Here is a 26,864-nt window from a genome sequence, read left to right as displayed (position 1 = left end):
CACAAATTTAGCTCGCTGGCAATTATCAGCTTGGCTCTTTTACAGTGAAGTACTTGTCAATGCTGTTGTCACAACTCGTTTAGATTACTGTAATTCTCTTCTCTATAGTCTACCTCATAAATCTCTCCATATATTGCAGTTAGTTCAAATACAGCTGCTCATATTATATCCGGAACTAGATCCACTGAACATATAACACCTGTTCTTAAACAGCTCCATCGGCTTCCAGTTCACCTCTCTGTTAATTTTGAGATCCTGCTTCTTACTTTCAAAGCGCTTCATAACCTCGCTCCTCCATATTTATCTGATCTTCTCCATACGTACTCACCCCCTCGTACCCTCCGCTCTTCTTCAGCTTCCCTTCTGTTTGTTCCACCTGCTCGCCTGACTGCCACAGGACTCAGAGCCTTTAGTTGTTCTGCTCCGAGACTTTGAAATGCACTTCCACCAGATCTCTGGACCACAAACTCTCTCGCCACTTTTAATCACGTCTCAAAACCCATCTATTCAGAACTGCATACCCTTGATTTGGTCATAGTCAATTTTTTACCTTGCTTAGCTTTTATACTTTCATGCTTGTTTTTTTAATTGTATTTTATTTTGCTATATTTTATTATATTGTATTGTTGCTGCTGTTTGTACTATTGTAAGGTGACCTTGATGGTCTTAAAGGCACCTATAAATAAAATGTATTATTGTTATTATTAATATTATTATTATTATCATTATTATTATAGTGTAAAGTAACCTGAATTGAGTATGTTCATAGATTACTGATTGATTGTTATGGGGCTTTTCAATAAAGCTGCAGATAACCGTTATATTGACTGATATTGATTATTCATTAACAGTTTTCTTATTTGATTAGTTACATGTTTACTCCAAAGCAGAAAAAATAGATAATGTCCTTCACAATTTTTCCCATTTACTATAATGTCAGACAGAGAACTGCAGTTAAATATGACTTTTGAGGACACTCTGAATGGATTTAGGACTTAAGGATGAAGTAGCTACCAAAACGGTTTCCAACATGATAATGTGATTATCTTGACAGTTAGCACCATTATGACCTGTTAATGATTTTTCCATGCTCTAAATGTTAAACAGATTCGTGTTATTATCTTTAGTTGGCAAAAGTGTTTTTTCTAAAGTTTTTCCATTTCCTTTTTGTTCAATGTCATCTTTAATAAAGTCAAAGGACGGACACAAAATTTGCAGTCGGCTCGGTGTTTAAGTTTTCCTTCATGATGCTTCCATGGTGAAGACACATGATAACACAAGTGGTAGTTTATTTTTATGTGGAGAGTACACAAACCCACATACTGGGGCAAGCACTAACAGAGTTTAAAAAAAATTAACAGCATTAAGAAAAAAACAAAGCAAAGTAACCCAAATAGGTAAGATTAGAGGTCAGTTCTGCATTTAATTAAGTTTTGATTCATTGTTCAGTCCTATTATAATGTAAATCTTGTGTGTATAAATACTCCTGTCCTCCTCAGTCTCCCCCTCCAGCTTTTCCCGATTTTGCCTTGTTGCATTTTGGATCCTTTTGGGTTTTTTCTGTTACTTTGATTTGGTCTCTTTATCACCCACAATAGGTTCACCTTTTGTTTACATTTGCCAAATAAATACAAAAAATCTATAGTTTGTGCTAGACATGAAATTCAAATAATTTCGGAAAGAAGAGAAGAAGCTTTGTGGATATATTTTGTTTATCATGGTAGCGCAAGACATTAACAAGGCACTGCTGTCTGAACACAGACATAAAAAAATCATCTCTGCCTAAATTATACCAATGTGTATTTCACAGTACCGTAAATTCAAATGGAGAGCTATTTTGTAATTTTACAGTCAAAATTACAAAATAAGTCCATTAGGCCTGTATGAAACATAAAAGGTGAAATCCCAAATCATCCATCACTGTGACGGCATTAAAAAAAGATTATAGCTCATCATGCTTATAAAGAAAGACAAGTTGACATAATACTTTTATTTTATGTCCTAACATACCAGGTGTAAGGGGCTCCTGATACCTCAGATATATCATCTCGTTTCTTCATGCTTGGAAAATTTGTTGACTGTTGGCATTACTCAGGATTTCCCAGCGTTGTCCTCCCCCCTTCTTTGCCTTCTCTCTGGCCCCACCCCACCCGTCCACCTTTCACCACTCCTATGCATTTTCCAACTTCCCTGCCTCTCCCTGATTAATTACAAGGTCAGTATAAACAAAAGGGAGCAGTTGTTCGCATGTTCTGCTATATCATTGGTCAAGGCTATAGTCATACTCCGGCCTTTCATTTATCACCACTCGACCCCAGTGCGACTGGAGCCGATGCCTGCCACGGTGAAGGCGATTCCAATTAATATAATGGACTTGTGGGTTGATGTTTTTCTTAGCGCTCTCAATAATGCCGTCATTTATATGCTGATTTGCCATTTTTTTTAGTGTTGCAGGCAGCTGGATGCAATCCATAAATCCAAAGCCTCTGCAGGGTGTAGATCATCAAGGACACGTTTTGTCTAAAATCAAAACAACACCTAGGGTTTTCAGATTAAAGATTCAGCTGATGTGAACGGTGGTGGCCTTGTACATAATGACAGGGTGCAGCATCCGTCTGCTGAGATTGCTTGTCTCAGCAGTATCATTAGACAAATCCCAAAATTATCATTATCATGAATCATCAGCAGTAGTCAGTGGCAGTAAATAAAATGGGGACAGCATGGGTGATTGATACCTTGTGTTCATAAACTAGCCAAAGTAATCTAGCCAAGGCACCATATTGCTGGCATTTACTGTGCCTGAATTAGACTTAAATCGGGGACGTGTATGCGAGGTGATTTAAAGGCAAGCATCTGTGGCGCTTAAGTCGAGTGAAAATTGTTTTAAAGTGCGTTTGGAGACGCATTTTCATACTGAGAGATTAATGCATTATTTTCACATTTGGGGAAAGGGTGTTTTTTTGATGTCACTTCATTGAGAGTCGCTGCAGGTCCATCATGTCTTTATGAAATGTTAATGTAGAGGATTATAACACATAGCTTTTATTTGTTCTGAAGCCACGGATATCCTGGAGTCATTTTTCAAAAACACCTTGTTTTTTTGGTATTTTCCCCCCTCTTTCTGACCCCTTTGTCTTGGCACTGTCACCAGAAAACACACAGCAGTTACATGATGAAATTTCCAAGTGATGTTTCACAAAAATAAGGCTTTTTTGTTGTCTTAAGATGTACTTTTACAAAATAAAACATTACACTGTTGGGTATGCATGTCTAAATTAAATGTAATGTATTGTTTTTGATAAACAACTCCACATTTATTACTTGGGAGACACTAAATCACTGACAGTACCTGGTGTTTTTTACCTGGCATTAAGCACGAACTCATTCATACATCATTCACACATGCTCCTTCGCATTAAAATGTATCCTAAAACAAACAGCATGTTCTCTTGTTCAAGCCTCCAGAGGTATTTAAAATGTTACCATTTATCCCAATAAACTGACAAGCAACTTAACAGCTATTAATATTCAATTATCCTCAGGCAACATTTTGAGGAAGAGCTTGTAATGGATTGCAGCAGAGCAGCTTGCCAAGCTGCCATTTTGACCGCGTTTTGCCCCTAAGAGCAATGACTTGATGAATTTTGTACACTAATGAAGCAAATAAAATTTAGTTTGTTTGGTTAGCTTCAAACCCCATTCCCCTTTTCTGTGTGCTATTGTTAGGGTTTAAAACGAAAGGATCTCCAAATTCTTGCATAGTATATACCACTACTTGCCCATGAGGAATAACAAAAATATACCGTGGCTCTCTTAGAGAATTTCTAAATGAGGTCTGCTCCTCTAGGTCCATTGTTAATCTAGACCAAGGTCACTCCGGTTGAGAACCACTCTGTGTATTTATTGTGTTTGCGTGCGCACGTGTTTGTACATGTATGGAAGAGTAGAAGAACGTGTGTATATCTATGTTGTATATTGTGAATCTGCAGTATGTAAGCGTTCATAGAAAATGAAATCCCATACACACACCGTTACAGACAGACGGAGGGATGTAAGACCTGTGCAAGGTCAGTGTCACTGAGCCGTGACAAAGATCCAGTGTTGTAAATAATAAGAGCTCTGACCTTTCACAGGAACAAGATGAGCCATTTATCAGCTCCATCGACCCAGTCTTCAATGTCTTCATCTAGTGTTCTTCATAGCAGGTGTGAGCATTGAATAGTGACTATATTTATGATAAAATTATTATACTTTTTATCTGCGGTGTTGAATAAGAAGAGAGCACATCGTTTGCCTGGCTTCATGTAGATTTTCTTGGCTTTTTTTTTAAATTTCAGGAATACTGCATGCACATTGCTTTTATGTTTTCCTGTAGATAAAATTCAAATGAAATTCAAATGATCTACAGCATTTTGCCATCTTTCAGTGCTTTTTGTTTTGCTAGAAAATGGAAAATAGGTGCAGTGATTTATTGAAATATGGAATATAATAGTCAGACTATAAGGCACCAACACAGTTTGTACAATTGTATGACGCTTGATAGTCAGTATTTAGTATGACACCTTTATTCGTTAACACAACTCGAACTCTCATTCTTGTCATTTCTTTAGTTATTCTTCAGGAATAGTTTTCCAGGAACATTCAAAGCTCTTCTTTGGATTTTGGCTTGTCTTTTGTTTCTTCTGGGGAGGCCAGTCCATGACTGACAGAGTCACATGTGTTTTCCGATCCAAGTGTGCTTTTAGTTTATGCAAAACAACGCATACAAGACTTACTGTTGTAATTTTGTCTCATTGAAAAAGGCCTTCCTGTTTCTTGATAGGTCTACAGCTATGGCACTATTGAATTACTGGTAATGCAAACTGAACATTTCCTGATACTGACTCTTTGAATTTACTCTAGACAACAGACCATCCATCGCTTATTGTAAAGCAATAAGAAACCATTACATTTGTCACTGAGTTTGCTGTGCACTTTAGAAGGGTATTGTTATTGGACTTGATGTACATTTTGTTAGTAGATGGAGACATTGCATGAGAGTTAATTGGTTTTGTTTGAAGTGCATGTCGTAGCCCCATGACCTCTTTTACTTATTACACAATACTAAAAAACCCGAACAAATCCATATTAACCCATGCTTTGCAAACTTTCTGCAAGAACTGATGTCATTTGGACCAAAAAAAAAAAAACCATCTGGTAAGTTTTCTATCAATCGTGTACATATAATTTGAATTTTATTCTTCCATTCTTTAATGCAACCACGTATAAAGGTTTTACTGTATGCAAAAGTAGGGTAAAAGTTAATTATAGCAAATGTACAGAATGCTGTAATTTTACCTGAATTGTTGATACTGATTCATACACAGACATAACACATTGTAGCTTGGTTTGCTTACTACAGTATGTAACTGTAATGAAAAAATGTCGATTTAGTCTGGTTCTCCTTTTAGGTGGGAGCTTGTTCATCTGCAGGCATTGACTGAGCCGGCTTCTTTTTGGTGTTTGTTATGCATTTGCTTTTGTGATTTATTGGATTTTGTGGAGGAGGGATCTCTTGCTTTGCACTTCTCACCTTGTATGACTTTATTTCTCATAGGGTATCCATCGTTGACAAAAAAAATAAAAAATCGGAATCTCATCTTAAAGCGCCTTTAGCCTCCAGAGGCACCGTGTTGTCAGTGAGTCATAACAAATGTGAACAGAAAAGATAAAAGAAATATAAAAATATCTCAGAGAAGTATTGACATAAAGTGAAGCTTTGATTAAAGGCTACTGCGAGCCCAGAACTAAGCAGCACGACTGAATTTATTTTGGCTCTTTTCAAAGCCCTGACAATATCTACAGTAACACTTGCTCTCAGAGCCGTTTCAAAAATGAAAGCAAGCAACACACCGAAGGTTTAAGCAGATGAAACCTAGTCCCGGTGCTTTAGTATGGCATCCATGGCACCTCTATTTAATGGTGAATGAAAGGGAGAGAAAAGATGGATTGAAAGATATAGATGTTGATACAACACAGCTGGGACCTGCACTCAATTTTACAGCAGCAGAAATATTACAGCGAATGTCCGTGGTGACACGCCACACCGTTAAGCCCCGGAGCTCCCATTAAGTTGAAGGGAGAGACGTATCACTCCCGTATCGCTTGTCAATAAAGACGATGGCCTCTGGGAGACTGGACATGAGAACGGCTTAATAAAAATACAATTCAAATAAAGTTTACAGCCTGTATACAGCCATAATAAATCAGGGTCACTTCCTGGCAACAAATGCTGTGATAAATGTCTCATAAGATCTAAGAAGTTTGATCATGTAACACTTTTCCTAATGTCTCTGTAACAGGTACAAACACAAGCAATGATGTGGGTGTCATTTTATTGCGTTAGCGTTAGTTGTCCCATTACACTGAAATGAAATGAGTGCATATAAATTTGAGTAAACAAAGAAAGGAAAAAATTTTGGTTTTAAAGTTTTAAATTTATTTTCTTTGCCCTTAAAAGAAGTTACTTTGTGTGTTCTCACTGTGTATTAAAAGTTAAAAAATATACATTGCACAACTCTAGAAGAGTACATCAGATCCCTTTTGCATTAAAAATAAATAAATAAATGTTCTATATTTTAAGCCGCTCTGTGCCAGTACCTGTTTTTCTCAAGCAGCTCAGTTATAAATCTCACAGTGCTGATGTTTTTATTGGAATTATTCCCCAAAGCTGCTTTAGATTCAGGACAGTATTTCTACTTGAGTGGCAGGCTCTTCTTTATTTAATGCTGCTCTTTCTTTCATTGTATTAGTAGTAATGCCAAGAGGTGGAGCAAGAAAATTTGATCCATACTCTTGTTTGAGGCGTTTTCCCCGTAACCTTTACATTTCTGGTACACGTGTTAAATCGTGCCGCGTGATCAGCGGCTCTGCATGGCAATTTTTGTAAGCAGATATGACTAAATATTAATGACAACTGTGGTTTAAACAGGTGATGCTTAAACAGTCTTTTGAAATCCTCTTGCATCCTAGAACATGATGAATTTGATGAAAGCCTGATGTTTTGTAGCTTCTCAAATGCACATTCATGGAAAAAAAAACATTGAATTACACAGATGTTTTTGATAAAATGTAACAAAAAATAGTGCTTCTTCTTATTAATGTACATATTTTTGTGTTTGTTTGGTTTTTTTTACCATTGATTTAATTTAAAAAGGAAAATTTTATGTATTTTCTACGGAGAGCTTCAAATTAATGGTGGTAAGTCAGCGAGCTAGATGAATCGGGCTGGAGCTCCCCCGTATCGATTATGGACCGTCAGAAGCAGCAAAGAATATGGGGAGGTAAGCATGGGCCTGAGGCAAAATGCAAACATCTGTGTTCGTTCAAACCAATTAATTGCAAAGCCTTGCGGCAGTGCCCATTGGCGGATGTTCCCACCCACAACTCCTCCTTCATTTATGCTTCCCTCATCTGTTCTCCCCCACCTCCTTCCCCCGAGTTTTTTCTATACCTACTGCACCTCTCATTATGCCTCCCTCGCTTCTCTGTGCCCTTTATTGTGCATTTTTTTTTATGTAAATAATGGAAATATACAACAAAAAAGACTTTCTTATTGTGTGCTTCCTTTTCCTTTGCTACCTCCTCACAGACCTCCCCTCCCTCTGTCTTTTAGACTTCTTATCTACATCACCTGCCCACACTTCATTGCATCGACCACTCTCGCACAGTCGCGCGCGCACACACACACACACACACACACACAAAGACAAAATGTTGAATTAATTCCCTCACTGTCCTTGCTCGCTGCCGGTGGTCCTTTATCTTTGGGGGTTGTGGAAAGGTGACTGGATGGCTCCCCGTCATTAAAACCTCATCATCTGAGATGACACAGTCTACTGTTATTGACTTTCACTTTTTTCCCCCTCACAAAGGATATGCCCATAAAATCCAATCGGCCGATGACTATTCAACCGTCATTTCATTAAAACACTTTTATAGACTTTATAAGTACAGATTAATAAAGACAGAGTGCTTTATACAGCTGGAATAATACCAATTCCTGCACAAAACCCTAGAAGCCCCTTACAAGTTTCACTGTATAGGCTTTATTCTAACATACAAAGAGAGGCCTGAGCGGGCTGTAATGTTTTATAGGTTTCCTGGACCGCATTAAAGACAAAGAAAGAGAAAGAGAGTGATAGAGGTAAAAGAGAAAAGGATGGATGTGTCAAATTGGATCATTTTAGTGGAAGGCATGCCACTCCTGGACAGAGGCATTCCTAAAGGTCACATCAATAATTCTCCTGTTTCTCCAGCTGGCCATTAATCATTTGGTTGTACGTCTGTCATCATAGGGGGCTAATGAGATCTACATAGATCATTTCTTACTCTGGCTGGAGGACAACCCTGCTGTTTTAAAAAAAGCACTCTCATTGATCTTGTGTTGCTCTCAGAGGATCCACGTGTGGCCGGATTCCATTTTACTTTGCAGCGTTTTCTCTTGTTTTGGTGAGAGGTTTGAGGCAGATACATGTGGGTGATTTGATGAGGCTTTTGAAATAATGTAGCATGAATCATCTGAGAGCATTTCAGCATTAATGGATGAGTTGGATCCAATTTTCTGACCATAACGTCCTTGTATCGAAAAAATCAAAAAGAGCCCAGTACCACATAACTTACAAATATAACCCGGTTGCTGCTCTTGGATTGTGTGTTTTGGTAACAGCGTGCACTGAATAGTTAACTACAGTGGGGATAAAATGACCTGCTGATGAATGTCAGCAGAGATGGGCCCTCGAACATACAGCTTCAGGATTTGGTCATTTAGTACAGGATATGAAGCCCACGGCACCAAAATGAAAAACCCCAAGTTCGATTAAAATGGCACTTTGTGACTTTGTCTGACAGAATGATTGATTGGAAGAAACTTAGAACAAGTGATGTTACCATTTAAGTCCTGTTTTCAACCTTGTTTTGCATAGATCTAATATAGCATGGTCACAAAAGCTAATTCCTGCTCATTATTAGGAAGGTTTTAAGATGCGGGGTGATATTTCATAGTATTTTTTAGCTCTTGTCTTCAGTAATTAATCTCAGCGTGATTAAACCCCATGCCCATTAATCACGGTCTCAATCAATAAATCTACAGTCCAGATCAATGAAACTAGTTTAACAATGTCGAAAGGGCCATTCATCAAGCTTTTGCAAATTTAAAGTGAATGTACATCTGGGACTTCTTTTCAAAAACTGACGGGATAACAGATCACCAATTACTCCTGACTTTTCGGCCCAATATTTTTTTTTATTGCCTGTCTGTCAGTGAAAATGTGTCATAGTGTGAGAAGTATATTTAAACACAGACTAAACATTCTTTACATTTTATCCATAAAATATTTTACCTGTAAAAAAGTTTGTTGGGGTATTGATTGTCGTCAACGGTGGTGTGGGCACCTAAGTCTGTGTATGGGATACCTTGAAAATGAGGCGTCATAGGAGCTTCATATTGATACCATTGGTGTATCTAGCATCTAGCTAGCGCTACAGAAGAGGAGAATGCATGAAGGGAGTGTCGTTTTTGTTTTTAAATGGCAGGTAATTTCGAATTCAGTATTTCTATCAGCTCAACAAACATCAGCAAACACACAAACTGTTGGTGTGAAGTTTGTGTCTGTTGCTAGCTAAAGGTCCAGCTGCTGTATTTCACAGGGAGAGAAAAGAGTATGAGATAACTTCAGTCTGAAATGGAGAAAGATGTAGGAGGATAGACAGGAGAGGAGAGGAAGAAGAGAGGTTATATTTAAAGGTAAGGACTGCTTAGTGACGCTTAATAAACTGCAGACTTAAAGATTACATGTAATGTCATAATTTTTAATCACATATATGATATTCTTGCAAAACAAGCTATGCTAATTTTGTGTTATTCAAATGTCGTTAGCAAGGTTAGCTACTGTGGTGAATTTATTCTAAAGCACTGTATTGACTATGTGCACGAGAAAATGCTAACTTCCTGGTTTGAGGCCGGATGTGGGGTTGCACATTTCCGGTAGCTTTACTTTGCGGTAAATCGCTACTGCGAAGATATACTCCAAAATCATGTCCAAAACTTGAAAATGGAAAGATTGCGTTAAGTTCCAAAGAGCAGAAGGTGGGAACACTCACCACTGTTGTGTCACAAAAAAAATCTAATGATAGATTTTGACGTTTAACCACTTAAGCCCCATGTCTCCGGTACCGGGGGCAAAAAGGAGATCACGTTTAATCGGTTATAACGCGGGTTGAGAAATATAAGTCCAGACGTGTGGTATCCACAGAAACCTCATAATCTCAGCTAAAATGTCATATAAACCATTTCTACAACCACCAAACACTCCGAAAATAAGCGCACGATTAAACGAGCAGTTACGTAAATGCGCAGAAGTCCGCTAAACAAACAAAACCGAACCAGAAATTATTCAGACTTCATGTAAGTAACCGGTTAAAGATAGGCTGGTTAGCTCCCAGAGCTATCACTGACTCCACACACCAAGTTTCACCACGATCAGACCAAAATTCACTGAATTAGCCGCAAAAGAAGACCACAAAAAACACACAGCGGCGCAAATGCGCTAAGACAGAAATTGGCTTACCGTCCCCGATTATTTTCGCCGGTAGCCGGTAACCACGTGATTGACGTTTAAAGAGTTTAGATCGATCGGTTGTTTGCATCACTCAACACAAGCAGAACTGCATCACTGCAGCATAAGACACATCGTCCACATTCAGAAGCACATCTCTGTATAGTGACTGGTCTTATTCTTTAAACAGGCAAATGTTCAGCATTCAAACTACAGGTGAACAACAGTCACAGATGTTTACCGTTATGTCCACACCTACACAGCATGTTAACAAACCCTGAAAAAAGCCACACAAAAATGAACGATTGCTGAGGGTTTCTATACATTAGTATGTATGAAGGGTATGTTGTGACTTACCTTCTAAATTAAAAAGTGCAGTACTGGATGTCCACGATGTCCACGCATCAAAAAAATAAAATTGGCTAATTTCACCCATCGCTGGTTATTTTTAGAACATAACACCCGCAATAAAACGAGGGACAGCTGAGAAATATAACATTTGAATCCTTTTCTCCTTTGCTCTGAGGCGTGGGGGCAAAATGTCGACAAAGTCCGTGAACATCATTTACAGTTATATTGGGTAAATGACCAAGACATCTATAGAAATTTAAATCGACGCTTAATTCATTCATTTGGTTAACTTCTTTTGGACATTAAACAGGGTGCGAATAGGACACCGGAAACAAAGCTCCACACAGGATTTTCCGCACCGGAACTAGCATATGCTATCGTGCGCATAGTCAATTGGACTGGTGCACGGTGGCTTGTCGGTGCTGGTTTACATAAACTGTAGTAGACTACTTTGCATTTAAGATGATGATGTGTAGATTAATTCACTGAAGTCCACCTTTATACCAACTGTATACTGTTTAGTATAAAGACAATATACAGTAGCCAACAGCCAAGATAGCTTTGAGACATCTGCTGACATCTTGTTGAAATCAGTTGTGTAATCCAGAAGAACCAGCAGGTCAGCTGACCTGGAGTATTTTAAACACAGGCATCTGTACTTCTACTTAAGTAAAAAAAAAAAAAGTCTGTATTTTTGCCACCTCTGTTAATGACTGTTACATTTAGTCCATGTCAGTATCCGGTTACAGGGCCGCCCAGATTACTTTACAGAGCTTTGTTGCCCAATTAAATTCAACTGCAAACGACATATAACACTTTATCTAGCTTTATGCATCTGCATAGCGTAATTACAGCAGCTCCGTACTGTAGTAGTTTACACATTTTCCTAACGAGTTAAAGATTTCCAGTTCACTTCTAGGAGAGCATTAAAAAAATCTGTGATATCAAATATGTGGGGCAACTCACTGTGGAGACCCCTTGTGAATACAGCTCAGCCTTATTCCAAAAGGTGGAAAGTAGCGTTTGGAGCTGTAATTACACCTTTAGTTGTTGGTGGTGTTAACATGCTGTGTCGAGCTTCCCTGTGTTCTCTGAGCTGAGCTGATCTTGTCGGCGTTGAAGCCAATAAAAGTCTAACGGCAGTTACACTTTACTAAATTGCACAGAAGAATCAAATGAGTGTGTGCTCAGATTGTTTTATGAAAAGGAGGGGAATGCAACATGCTACAGCGCGAGCGCGGCACATATTTCATTTTAGATAGCTGATCTTTATGCAGATCACTTTGCAGTGTTTGTAATCATCTGCATGTTTACAGTGCCTATCACTACATGCAGTTATGTTTCTAGAAATGTGCACTCAGGCTAAAGCACCAACCTGTCGTGGTCCATCAGCTGAAACTAATTTGATTTTGGTAATCAGCCAGTTGATCGTTGCATCTATTAAAAAAACCCATGTATATGTATTCCTATAGAAGACTGGTATGGACTCTGAAGTGGTAGCAATTGTTCAGTCAGTCATCTGACCAAAGGGCTGCCTGATCAAACGAACTGGCAGACCTGTCAGAGGTTGGGCGCTTTCATGGGTTATCTAACACCTCCGCATTTGTTCTTCGCACAAAAGACACAAATAAAAGGGAAAAACATGAGATTTTGTTTCTTTATTTTAACAAAAATGAACTCAGTTGCCGATGCGCTGCTGTGTACCTGACAGAATCGATAGAAACCTGTCCAGCATTCAAGTGATGTGCCCCCACCCCGCACCCCCGCTGTGCTGTGCCTTTTCCTGACAGCAATTCTGTGTTTCACTCTTGAGCTGATGAGTGAGCGAGCACCCCTGCACTCGTGGCGGCCTCAGTGGGGCGGCGCATTTCACGTGCATCTAAGTGAGTGTGTTTCTTGTGCGTTAGACATTTATTCAGTGCATGAGTACAGTACATGTGTACATTTATCTCTTAACGTACTGAATAGATAAATGTGTCATTTCCTGGACAGAGCAGGTAAAATCCAATATCCTGCTCCTGTCACTGTGATTACCAAACTGTCACATTTTTTTTCTTTCCCGTGGACACTGACAACACTATTGCAATACAAATTTACAGTACACAAAGAATTTGCATGATTATTTGCTCGTGTGAAATCTTCCTACTGTCCCCGCATTTGTTTCGTGACATATAATGCATCAGCCTTTTTACTGACTTTTGTGTTTTATTTATCCACTCGCATTCAGCTTGTGCGCCTTGTAATAATAGATAATGCATCAACATGTTCAGAGCTGTTCAATTAGATGAGGAATATGCTCTGCAGCCTACAAAGATTTTCATATTTTCCATTTCAGCCCATCTTTTTCCTTTTTTTTTTGAGCACTAATGTAAGGCCATTGCTGTCATGGTCTGATCTTTTCTTTAATATTAGAAAATCAAAGCTCATTTTCTGAGTCATAAAGAGATCCTTTTTGTGTCAGAGATGAATCAGATGGTTTTTAGGTATACTGCGCCAGCTTGCCTTTATAATAATGCTACTATAAATAACAGAAAAATCAGTCTTCCACCTCCAGAAAGGCTATAAAATCCAAACAAATGTCTCAGTTATTATGTTTACACACAAGATATAAAGCACAGTATCAGTGAAACATGTTTTGAAAGTTTTACAGTTCAACTATATGATTATATTGACATTTATCAGGTGTTGAAATTAAAACCTTAAACATGCTCTCCATCTGATAACTTTAGCCAACAAGAAAAGGTAGAATGATCCACTGTGTTTGGTACGTCCAGCGTCTGAAAGCAGAGTTACAACCGGGCACAGAGAGATTGGAAAGTACAACGGAGTCTTTTAGGAGTCCAGCAACAGTAATGGACACTTCCTTCTATTTATAGTGGGGAAAGCTAAAGAAGATGAATAGAAAAGCTGAACAAAGAGGGAGAGAGAGCAGAACCACTGGCTGTAATGCTTTCCTACACTGTTGGACAGACAGTCTAATGCTGCATGACTTCCTGGCTTAAAAAAAACAGAAAGGAAAGAGCAAAAAAAAGATATGCTTATTATTACATTTTGACCATTATAGCTAAAAACAAATGTTTTTAATCAGAAAATCCAATATGCTACAGCCGCACTTTCTTTTAAATCAAGAGTTTATTTTAATCAAATAACCTGTAGAGCTTAAAAAAACAAAACATGTGAATAAATGCAGGTTTCAGTCACTTTTGTGTAAAGCAAATATTAGCAGCAGGGCACATGGTGTATAAGACGACAACCAAACAGGCGTCAGTGAAATGTCAGAAAGTAGATAGGGCAGCATAATAGCCCTTTATGATATTTAACACAGTGTCTTTATATTCCTGCTACTTTGTTTTTAAAGGTAGAACAACTTAAAAAATAGTTTTAATAAAAATAAAATATTTTAAAAGTACATCTTATTAGATTAATAGATTATTCTTAATAAGAACAACATGCATGGTGTATTTCACAATTTCTTACACACTTAAAACATCTATAGTAAAAAGTTGGACTATATTCAGTTTTTCTGAGGTCTGAACCTCACTCTGGGATCCCGCAATTGAGAAGTGTTGGCATTATTTTGTTTTTTCCAAGATTTGTAGCAGCACATTTGCTAGAGATAATATCTATCTTAGTATTATACTGCAAGAAACTTTGTCTGCCTGCCTGTGTTTGTTTATTTGTTTGTTAGACCAAACATTTCACACCAGTACATCTTAGGCCGCTGAAGGTTCTTATCCAAATCCAAAGGTTCTTATAATGTGATGATGTTGCCTAGCAGCCACTTAGCAACAGGCTAAAGTGACACGTTTTTAGCATTTATGCATTTACAACACCTTAAAAAGACATCCCATCATTTTAAATTCAATGACACTAACATCTCATTTATATCCACAAATTTTGAATTGTGCTTGATGCCATCACGTTGCCTAGCAACCACTTAGCAACAGGCTAAAATTACACATTTTAACATCTACACTCCCCCGATTTTTCTCAGTATGGTTAAGTATACCAGTTTCCCACCAATATGCACAGGCCAAACAGTATTATACCAATAGTAGTTGAAATGCTGTAATGTAACAAATAATAGGACTTCCCTTGTTTGTCAGCAAATAAGAAAAAAACGTATACAGTCAAAATGTATTCTCTTAAAGTGTTTGTAAAACGTTTCTTTAATCAGCAAAGTGTCCTTATCACTATTCTGACCACAACAGCTGGAAGGAGTGAGGAAAACATGTTTTTGAAATTCATCTTCTTCAGCTCTCTGGGCGATGCCGTAAAGCCACCGCATGATTTATTCTTCTTTCTTTAGACATATCCAAGAAATATGCCTCATTTTAAGTAATCCCTGAAGGTACTTATTCATATTCTCCGTATGATTGGACCATCAATACTAGGGGTAAGTGAAGGTCGCTTTGACAGCTTTACGGGTTGGCAGCTTTTCCTGTCTTAGTGCTGTTGCTTCTCAAAGCTCTCTAAGGTTGTTTCTTCCTCGGCATTGCTTATTTCATTGTATCATGACACACGGCCAGTTCAACAGATAGCAAATACAATCAAAGGTGCATTAGTCTGAATGTGACCTTCCCCCACTTGTGCAAGATAGGCTCACGATTACACTAAGTGCTTTCCCTGATCCTTAGCTCTTGTACCTGTATATATCACTGTCTTTAAGGTAGAATTAAATTATTTATCATTCAGGTGACCAACTGACCTGTTTGTCAGTGATCACAGGTCAGTAAACTGGCTCTGTTAACATTCAGGAAAAAGAGGGACTGGCAGACTTTACATATTATCAAAAGCAATAACAATAAAAAAAAACTTGACATGTAATCTATAAACGGGAAACAACCACTAAATCATTCAAAACAAAACCGCATACTTATTCTATGTCAAGCATTCGATCAATATTTTATCATTTTTCCATGGCTACGTTTGATATTAATGAGCTTTTAGCCTACGCTGCATGCTTGCTAAGATGACATATCCGAATGTTCTGAATATTTATAACTTGCTAGAGGACAAAGGTTAAAGAGGCGCATTTTGCTTTCGGCTCACTGCCTTCACTTCTGCTACTTAATTGGTGGGCAAGAAAAGTCGCTGTCCGTGGTACTGAACTCACAGCTTATTCAGAGAGGCGCTGTTCTGTTGTTTAGGTTTTGTTTTTTTACTTTTGCTTTTTGTCCCAGTGAATTTGCACCTGGAACAGTTAATGCTGTCAGATACTCGGGCTGGCCGAGGTGGTGCGAGGAGGAAAAATAAAGTGAGACTGCTATTGTGCCTGAATAGCTGAATAGCTTGTTCAGCAGCTGAGCGACCTCTCACCTTTGCCGTGCTATGGAAAAGAAGAAAAGAAGTTGGAGACAAAGAGAAAATATAAAAGCTTTATTGACCTTGACCTGCTGCGCAAAGGGTACAGAAAGTCTTGTGCAAAAGGTGTGATATAGCAGCCTGTGATTAAATGTACATCTGCCCCGAGTCCTGCCATACTTGACCCGTGTTGGTTTCTTTAATTCTGCCTCTGTCTTTCTCTTCTGCCTCTTGCTCGATAACCATGTCTGAAACTAAATAGAAAGCCTCTGGCAGTATGAGTGTCATAAGTATGGCTGTGCATGGCAAAACAATTGCAGCCTGTCCACTGCATAATAGACGGGTGGAAGTGTAAGCACTGTGTGCCATCCATAAAATCAATGGTCCACTGCTTGGTGGCTGGCTGACTCCCCTCAAAACACACCCAGGCGGGTGCCATAAAGGATGTTTATTAGGCTGACAAGTCGACACTGCAGCTCCTTGTCATGCTCTGGTAATAGGGGCCAGGCGCAGACCAGCGGAAGCATTGCTCCAGCTGGTTAGGAGACAGACAACCCCTTCAGGGGTGAAGATAAGAAAGGAGAGGAAATAAGAGAGAGAGAGAGTAAAGAAGACGCAGGGAGGGTTATGTTATTAGTGCATCTAGAGCTTGCTTTATGAGTGGAAGAAACACGAGCGGAAAATAGGAAAAGAAGAGGAGCAACACAGAAAAAAGTGAAAAAAGGAGAAGATGAGGAGAGAATGTGGGATGGTAAATGGACTTGTGCAATAGGACTTGTAGGATGTGTGCTGGGCACATATGACAAAAACCTCATTACTGTAGGTTTTCTCGACATCCGTGTTTAGAACACATATACACACATATCCCGAATGACTTGATGAGTCACTGATGGGGCTGAGACTTCAGGTTTGGATGAACACTGTGGATCAAATTGTGATAATGGGAGTCATTTCAGGGTCTTCGAAGTGTTCATAATTTTGTGTTGAGGAAATGCCTTTTTGGGCCGGTGTGCATCTCCACTGACCTGCAGTTCCACTGTGGCCATTACTACACAATGCTTTTCTTTTCAAGACGTTACTCTTGTTCTCACAGCAAAGTTACAGCTGTAAGCTCTTCCAGCATATTTGTAAAACACTTTGCTACTCTTGTGAGCGGATCTGCATTTATTGTGAGCTCACAATAGATTCAGGCGATAAATCAGCTAATCAATGGCAACAAAGTCAGTCCCTCAACAATATTGTGGGAAAACGGCTTGAATGAGTCTCATTGATTTGGCTTCAAAAATCGTTATTTCTTCAAGAAAGACTGACCTTGAAGGCACGGAAAGCTTGTTCTGATTGAAAAAGTACCCCATGCTGATTTTGCCTCATTGATTTCTGTTGCATATTTCAGATTTCTATTATCTTAACTCTTCTTATCGATGGAGCCTGACCTTTCTAATTTTCCTTTGCTCAGAAAGTCAGGTCAAAGGAAGAAGATGAGGAGATAAAATGAGATACTGCTTACTCATCTCGCTAACTCATCATAAAGCAGCACACCTCCATTATTTCAAGGGCTAGTTCTTCTGAATCAGCTCTGTAGAGGGAAGTTCCCAGCACCATTATGTCACCAGGGATAAGAGGACAGAGGGATGGAAAGTGCTACAAAAGAAGCTATTTTAATTAAAGCTGCAGATTTACTCGCCAAGCTGGGTTTAACGGTAGATGGCGAGGGCCGATGGGAGCCAAAATGGTGGTCGTAAAAATGACTCATGCCAAGCAGGGGTGGAAAAGAGCCCCCTGAGGAACGGGAAAGGGAATTAAGGTGGGCAGTCGGAGGCTGTTCTATAATGAGGACAAATAGCCGAGAAGTTTGTCGCCTGACAGAAGGTCTGGAGCCGGCCGGGGAAATATTCATAGTGCAATACTTTTAGCTCCTGTGACATTTCGACTGCACTATGTCACCTTAGTGAGAAGGGGAAAAGGGAACAGGGTGGATGAAATAATGACTAAGAAAGATGAGGAAGGTTTAAAAATGCAACAGAAATACAGAGAAAAGGGTTGCTGTCAGGCTTTTTATTTTCCCATTAAAAAAAGAGGAGTGATTTATGAATTTATCGGCCATCAGAGTATTTTAAATGAAACAACTGAAAATATGCCCAAAATAAGTGATTCTTAAATTGCTTTTAACTTTTCAGCTACTTGTCAAGGGCACAGAGTTATTATATTGTTAGACAATAAATTGTACAGCTGATGGGTGTGCAGTATTAGTATTATGTCTAAAAAGAAAAAGAGTAATTTGTGGGCCTATATCTCCCTTGAAAGGATAATAACTAATTCTGATGGAGATTGAATGTACTGTCATTGGGCACTTCATTAGTTATACCTTGCTGGTACCGGGTTGGTCCTCCGTTTGCTTCCGGAACTGCTTTGATTCTTCGTGCAAATTTATCAGCTACACATCCATAGTGCAAATTCCCTGTTCTACTACAACGTGGTGCTTTCTTGGACTGAGACCAACCAACTTGAGATGATCTGAGCTTTGTGACCCGGTGAAACAGACATTTTATTACTGTTTCTAACATTTTTAGGATTTTTAATAAGAGCAATATGAGCATCCACCATTGTAGACAGAAAATAAGGAAAAGTGCAAAAAGTACACTATTAAGGGGGATATTAAATCGCTGCAGAATGGTGTTAGTGCACTCACTGTGGTAATGGGTTTCTGTTTGAGTAAGTGATTGCAAAATTCATAAGTTTTCTTCTTCAGTGTGTATACTGTACTGACAAAGATGTGTTAAGTGTAGTGCATGTAGCAGCTGCTGTCTACTTCCAGTGCCAGATTTCAGTGCTGGTGAGGAGCCAAAGGATTCTCTTGGTTCCAGCATATCACTGTGTTTTTCTGTTTTTCAGGGACTGAGCTGGTGTGAAAATCAGCCAATCATCTTCCCCGCTTTACCACTGCGATTTTTTTTTTTTTTTTTTTGCCTTTGTCTCACCTCCCACACGCTTCTCTCGTCTTCCTTTCTTGTTCTGTCACTTGCTCCCTCAAGCTGTTGGATGTCCCCAGGAATTAATGAAGTGATAAAGTGACAGCACACACACACTCACAGAATTCTTTCCATCACTTGAGGAGACATTACACTGACTTAGATTAACTTCTCACAGGCCTACAGTAATATTAACTATGGCTACTGCTTGCCTTAACCTGATTCTAACCTGACCACAAACCCAAATCAAACATTACTATTAACAAAAACTACTGATTCTCTGCAGAGAATTGCTTTTGTGGACCACCACGATGGAAATTTGTAAACAAATCTATTTCTTCACATCATGAGCACACACACACGCACGCACACGTTGCCTCGTTTTCTCACCAAAGGCTCAGTCAGCTGCAGCAGCAGATGTAGCTGGATATGTGTCAGATATCCCCCCTCTCCTACACTCTGAGCGCAAATGAATTTATAATTTATATTCACCATCTGCATATGTCCTTATTTATGTCTCCATGAGATATTTTAAGGGTTCTTTACCTAAACAAAACAAAATCACTTCCTGTAAATGGTTTGCTGGACTCAGAACATTTGGAAGAGCAGATGCACCCCGATGTAGTTTAAGTTTGGATCATAGCTGTAATATAACCTTTTTCCATACAGACAAACCATAGGAGAAACTAAAGTGTTGAGCCAACCCTATATTTCTTTAAATTTTTCTAGGAAAATAGCAAATAGGTATAGTGACTTAATGAAACCTGCAAACATACATGGAAATACAGTATATGGGGCATAATTGTACAATTCTAACAAGCTTCAAAGTTTGGTATGAGCACCTTTATTCTGTAACACAGTCTGAGGTCTTTTAGACAAGCTTTCTGGTAATTTCTTTAAGTAGTCTTCAGGAATAGTTCTCTAGGCTTCTTGAAGGACATTCAAAGCTGTTCTTTGGATTTTTCTGCCTTTTGTTCTGTTCTCTGTCAAGATGATCTCACACTGCTTCTGGGCTCTCGGGAGGCCTACCATAGCCATAGTATTCAGTTGCATTTTTTTACTATTAAGATATACCTTTATTGTACTGGTAGTGTTTTGGGAGCATTGTCACTCTGAAAAATTAGGCCAATCTGATGCTTTCCAGGTGGTGTTGCATGGTGGATTAAATCTGATGGTACTCTGTTTTGAGCCAAAAATGTCACATTTTGATTCCTCACAAGACCTGTTGCCACTAATTTTCAGTCAAGTGCTCGTGTAATTTGTCATACTTTAGCCTTTTCTCCATGTTTTCCTTCCTTTAGAAAGCTTTTTTACAGCCACACTTCCACTGAGACTATTGTTAGTGCAAAAATACTATTATGTGTCAGTCAAACTGTGTTATCGATGGTATTTTTTGTAGAACGAACTAAAGAAATGGGAACAAATGATGTGTTTTTGAAACAGGCTGTTAGTGACAAAGTGCCTAAAGATACACTTTAAATTTGGTTCCTTGCTAACATACAACACTGGTTCATTTCTTAAGGTCGATGCCTTTTCTGTGCTTGAATAAATCAAAGGTCATTGATAAGAGACCTAACAAACAAACAAACAAAACATTTCTCTGAAAATGATCAGGTACAACACTTGGACTCAAAATGAATGAAAACGCAGCCAATGTCCAAAAATAGTCTCGCTCCTTTTAGCAGAATAGAAAAAAAAAAGACGAGACTTTTGGACAGCACTGCAAGTCCAAGTCACTGCAGGTGATGCTATTATTTTTTCAGTTGAGTTTAATTGAATTAACATTACCTTTTTGTCCTCGTCAGCTTGTAAAATACGAGGTGTCACTCAGTGAGGGAGATGAGTGCGGGGCGAACTCTGAAACACTGTGTGATTTTCGAAAACAATCAGAGCCCGTCTCCACAACTTTGACTCGTTTTAAATCATTTTTATTTTTCTTCCTCGCCTTCCCTGCCCAGCTTCTGTTGAGAGTGTTAGAAAAATCAAATATGCTCAATATGGAACACTTTGTGTGCTGCCTTGATATTTATTTTCTAATTTGGAGCCAGTTATTTCCAATTGAAATGTATCTGTATATTAATTTTTTCCCCACCCCAAGTCTTTAAGCGTGTTAGCTCAGCACTGAGCTTAGACAAATTTCATCTTTCTAACGTCAGTGTAAATTATTAGTTTATTTCACCAAAGTATCTGCGTTTGTACCGTTTTCTCTCTGTCCTTGTGACTGTTCAGTTTTCTTGTTTATTTGTGTGCATTGAGACAGATTGAATGGGAGTATGGAGCTTTGCAGAGTGACCTCCGGTTCAGCTGAAACCCCTCGGGGGGTTGGATAGCAGCTGTGCATGTGTGTGTATGTTTTTATGTGCATGCCTACGTAAGCGCACACAAAAGCACCTTAACTCTATATTTAATAAACACTTGAACTTGACCAAAAACTGATTGTTAGTCTAAGTGCTTGGAACAATATGGCAGGATAATTAGTATCGTGAGAGGAGCTCATGAGACGAGTGCCTTATGCAACAGGAAAGGTTACGTCCTGTTGTACTTCACCAGACACACGTACGCAAACAATGCCTGCATCCACTAAGTGTGTCAAGAGCGAGCATCAAGTGCTGTCTCGTGTCTCAAGTGTAAAACTTTTACTGTATCTCAGAACTATTAAAAATTCTAATTAACTCTTGACCGTGCTGTTTTTGTTGCATCTTGTTTCATATAAGCAGGTAATGACGTAGTATTCTAACACAGTACACAATGACCAGGCACCATGTGGACATTACACGATGTATAAAGAGAAATCACAGTGTCTGGAAGTATGAGCCTACCTATTTATTAAAAAATGGAGATGGACAATAAATGCCAGTTCATTTCGGTTAGATCTCAAACTCTAGATCTTTGGTCCTTTATTCTGTTGTTTTCTTCTGTCGAACATTTTGACAAAAATAGACTTTTAACAATAGATAACGGGCACATTGAGGAGAGGAAACTTCATCCTTGGTGCTCCTGTAATCGCCAATGGATTTGAAGAATCCCAAACCAGGGACAAAAAGAAAGAAATTAAATATTTTACGGTATGTTTAAGTAATTTACAACCTCTCTCTTTTTCTCTTGACAGCATCAACCCAGGGACCAACACTAAAACAATCAAGTCCAGTTTGTGCTTTCCAGGTGAGTTGGAACTTCAAACGAATGCTACGGCATGTGTTTGTGTGTGTGGCTCTGTCTGTTGTTGTTTTTTTCCTCTACTACTTATGTAAAACGAATTCAAATAAAATATATAAACTGCATTCACAAATGCAATGAAAACCAAGGTGCAAACTTTGGAGGGTTTTCCAAAAGTTGTGTGCTGTATACGTTCTAGACACACTTTGGCTTTACAGTTCACTCTCTGGCCGGCTACAGCAAGGTGTGCAGCAACATGATGAGCATAGTACAATAGTACAATAGCCGGTTCAGTGAAATGGGTAGACGGTAAAGTACAGCGCTTAACAAATTTATTCGATCACCGCCCAATCTAATGTTTATGCCACAGATACTCTAAATTAACAGTATTGCTAATTACAAAATATTTTTTAATGTTTGCTGATCCACCAGTGTGTGCAGGCTCCATAATCTTCAATCAAAATTATAATTTTAATGCAAAAAATTTATTTATTATTGTAATACATGAATTATTATTGTATTATTATTATTATAGAGTTGTTTACTTACATTCCTGAACAGAAAAATTACTTTCAGTGGTTAAATGTTATGCTTGATTAATTTATCTGAACTCGAGTGTGCCGGCTCAAATTTGGGCATAAAAATGTGAACTCAGTTTGTCATTTGTCTAGCAAACAACAATATATGATACTGTTAATGCAGAATATAGCAGGCAGACGAAAACATGATTCACTATTTTGAGAAATAAAAGCTAAAAAGTGAAGAATGACCTTTCCTCTCAGCATTGCCAAAATGAAGCTACTTCACATTGGTATTTGTGAAAACACGACAGTTTACTGTACTGGGTATACTGCCGAGATTCCCTCCCTGCCACGTAAACACCCGCCCCGCAGCGATGCCTCATAAACACCGGCATCACAGCCACTAATACAACATGTGCATCAAGAGCAAGAGGTGTTGTTAGGATCCGTTGGGGGCTCAGCCCAGTCAAAAAATCTTTAGAGTTCCATCTGATAATTGCAGTATTATTATGATATTTCAGTGTAAAATGAAAACAAGCTGTGAGGCACCGCGCTCTTGCAAAAGGTTTCAGTCAGGTGAGTAGGCTGCCTTTCACAATATGACTGCAATTTTCTCATTCAGCTTTCTTATTATTTCTTTTTTAGCAGCAGGAGTAAAATCCTGAAGGAAAAGGGTCTTGGTGTTGATGAAGGAGTCATATGGTAGATTATGTGTTGGTAAAACTTCAATTTTGAAAATTGGCCAACCCTGGCCCGATAGCTTCTACTTCTATTATGTGACAAAGGCTCCTTTTTCAACTGTGACAAACTGTATTATATTTGTGCCTTATCTGTCTATATGATACTGTCCTCTCATCTGTCTGTTATGCTGCTCATTCTTTTTGCTGTTTTCATATTATCTTCTCCTGATCGTCAGTCAGCAGAAGGAATACAGTCAAAAGGAAGCAATCAGTGTTTGCCAACCAAAATGAGACAAATCTCTCGTTTGATTACTCTATGGAGAAGTGCTATTTATCTATATATTCCAAACATGGCTTAGCCAGTTTTTCACACAGCAATAACCAGAAGTTATGCTTGTAATATGCGTTTTGTACATCGTGTGTCAAAGTCCGGAGCCAAAATCCATAATCCAAGGTTTTAATCTAACTCACAGATCATTTTATATTCTTATTAAAGTTCGTCTCACCCAGTTGTGGCTGTGATCTGCACAGCTCGCCCCCCGAACACTCCAAGTAGCACTCCACCTGAATAGACAGGCGTGCTTTGCAGCTTTAAAATAACACGCATATTAAAACAAGTTTCAAGAAGATGAAAAGTTGATGCTGAAGGGAGAGAATTTCCACTGGGGTGTGAAAAAAAAAGCATGTATCTTTATAAAGTGTAAAAAGAGGCTGATGTATCCATTTGCCACGAGACAATTTCTGCCTTCAGAGGACGTAATTTGCGTCCTCATTTTGATGCCTGAATCCACATACCTGCAGAGCTATGGAGTGATGCTCCAGGATCAGAGGTTTCACACAATGTAGCACAATAGACCAAGTTTCTTTGGACCCCATCTCAAAGTAAAGGAGCTATTACCAGTTATCAGGCTGGTGAGTTTCAAGTTTCATTTTGATGTGCAGACAGTTTCGTGGTAGAAGTCTGGGCTTAATGTTACTCAAAGATATTTTTTCTTAACTAAATGTTATAGAGGCTGAAAAACTTTTTTTTCTGGATTTTCTTTAGTTGAGGTCTGTATGATGTCTATATGACCAAATTCAGTGTGACATTAAAGCCAACCAATGAACTATATAGAGCAAAAGTCTTGCGCTACCTGTCATTTCTTTCTACTTTGGCGACACCATCAGTCATGAACTCGCCTCGCCAGTATCTCAACATTATTTCAGCAGAATCGCCACATTGACTTTCGAGCCTGTTAGAATAATGCAAATAATTTTTTGCATTATTACTATGTTTTTATTAATGTTTACACATTTTTCAATAAGTTGCTGCACCTATTTCCCATTTCCTAGTGAAAAAGAGATGAGTAAAAAAAGAAATGGGGGTGGTTTAAGACTTTTGCACAATTATTATTTACCACTTAGTGAAAGGCCATTTAACACCATTATTATAAGCAATAATGGTGAGAAAAATGTTTGATATTGATACAAACTAAGAAAAATGTTTGAGAACCATAAAGCTAGCTAACTGGTAGCTGGAGAGCCTCTTCTTAACCAACTTGAGCTTGTAGATGAGGCGGTGGGAGCTCTCATGTCCTGACTCATCAGCAGCTTCGGCAGACATCTCATCCTTCACCTCCTCTAGCCTCGCCTACGCCTTGTTGCCATCATCCCTTTGTTCAGGCTTCACAGAAGCAAACTTTTACCCTCTTAAATAAACCATTGTAGCTTTGCTCATAGCTTATTTAAAAGGTCAGTTTACCATATTGTTAAAAAAAAAGAGAAAAGAAATTGGTTAGAGTTGGCCCTGCCTATAATTGAAATCTTGCATTGCTGAATTAGTTAACTAGTTAACTAGTGATAGATACTAGCAATGACAAGCCGTTGATCTACATATATATATGATCCCCAAGTAGATCTAAGAAGATTTACTGCTTGACTGACATACAGAGAGAGCGTAAAACACCCTTGCATTTTTGAGGCAATGTGCGGTGGGTAAAGAGAAATAAAGCCTGTCAATATGATCTCATGCCAGGTGTATGGAATTAACATCTTATTAGTACCGGTCATTCAAGGATGTATAATCTTTGACATGTAACATGAAAGCCTTTGTAAGTAAGATTTAGTACAAAAGGAACTTTCAGTCATGACAGACCTTTTAAAAGCAGTGAACTGAATAGCTGCTGGGCATCACAGTCAGACTCAGTTATTATGCGATTTTGTCACTTATTCTAATAGACGTACTTAAATACACTGAGAGCGCGAAGTTTTTTAGCCAAAGGCTGTTGTAGATGAACAAATAGGTTCATAAAAACTCAACATTTTCTTTATAATAACTAGTCTTTAATTTAAACCAATTTTCATATTGGATCAGGAACAGCGTGTTACTCATGCTTTAATCTGTGTATTTTACTTGTTCGAGTATCACTGTTTTGTAAAACTCTGTTTTGAGCCTATAGTGGGGGCGAGCAGGAAGGCAGCACTGCATGTTTGCCTTTCTAATTACTTCTCATAGGAACCCAGCTATTGATTGTTGCAAATGCTCATTGATTTTTAGCAGGACTCTACACTATCTGACGTTTGTGCTAAATACCAGGGGACGAATGACGTCAGTGGGTTAGTCTGTGACATCGGTTTATCTGTGTGCGGGTATGTGTGCGGAGGAAGAGGTATGCAAATGTGTCTGTGCATGCATTTTTTCTGTACTTTAAATGAGAATGGGCTTGTGTATCTGAGGAATAGGAAAGTTGCTGCATTTCTTTTGGCCCCGGAAGCCTAATCGAGAAGCATCGATCAAGCTAGGGGAAACAGCGTGCTTACTTGCACATTGAGATAGCCAAAAGCTATTGGCAAACTGTTTGTTCTCATTGGATAAAATCACAAGACTTGCCTCCCTGTGGTTCTAAACAGATCACCATGTCAGAAGGTCAGAAGGGGTGCCACAATATATCAGCAGTCTCTTTCAATATTTTTAGTAACTAAATGTTAGGTGATGCCACAGTTCAATAACTACTTTAATTATCCATTAATGAATTCTGCTGGCATTGCAAGTTGAGATGACAGCATGTCAAGTGCAAAGGAGTGCAAAGTAAGCATTAAAATGCAAAATAAAGTTGTAGGCATAATCCCAGGTTGTTTAACTTCTTACAGTTGGCAAAATTACATCGTTATTTACAAACTATACAGCTCAAACAGCAAACTGACTAATACCAGGATTCATAAAGTACAGTCCATAGACCAGATGTATCATTTTCATGTGAGCATGAGAATACAATGCTGTGCTTCACATTAAATGTATATTATATTATA

General features: G+C 38.6%; 1 protein-coding gene across 2 annotated transcripts in view; it reads left to right on the top strand.

Moving 5' to 3' along the window:
- tnr (tenascin R (restrictin, janusin)) overlaps positions 1-26,864 on the top strand; it is a 200,296-nt gene that overhangs the window by 40,432 nt on the left and 133,000 nt on the right. For both annotated transcript variants that reach the window (XM_039601635.1, XM_039601636.1), the window contains exon 3: positions 22,329-22,381. The gene's annotated coding sequence lies outside the window, so the exon portion shown is untranslated. The remainder of the gene's footprint in view (positions 1-22,328; positions 22,382-26,864) is intronic.

The sequence above is a fragment of the Oreochromis aureus genome, linkage group 18 (assembly GCF_013358895.1).
Source record: "Oreochromis aureus strain Israel breed Guangdong linkage group 18, ZZ_aureus, whole genome shotgun sequence".
Lineage (NCBI taxonomy): Eukaryota > Metazoa > Chordata > Actinopteri > Cichliformes > Cichlidae > Oreochromis > Oreochromis aureus.
This window is presented reverse-complemented; position numbering and strand designations above follow the sequence as displayed.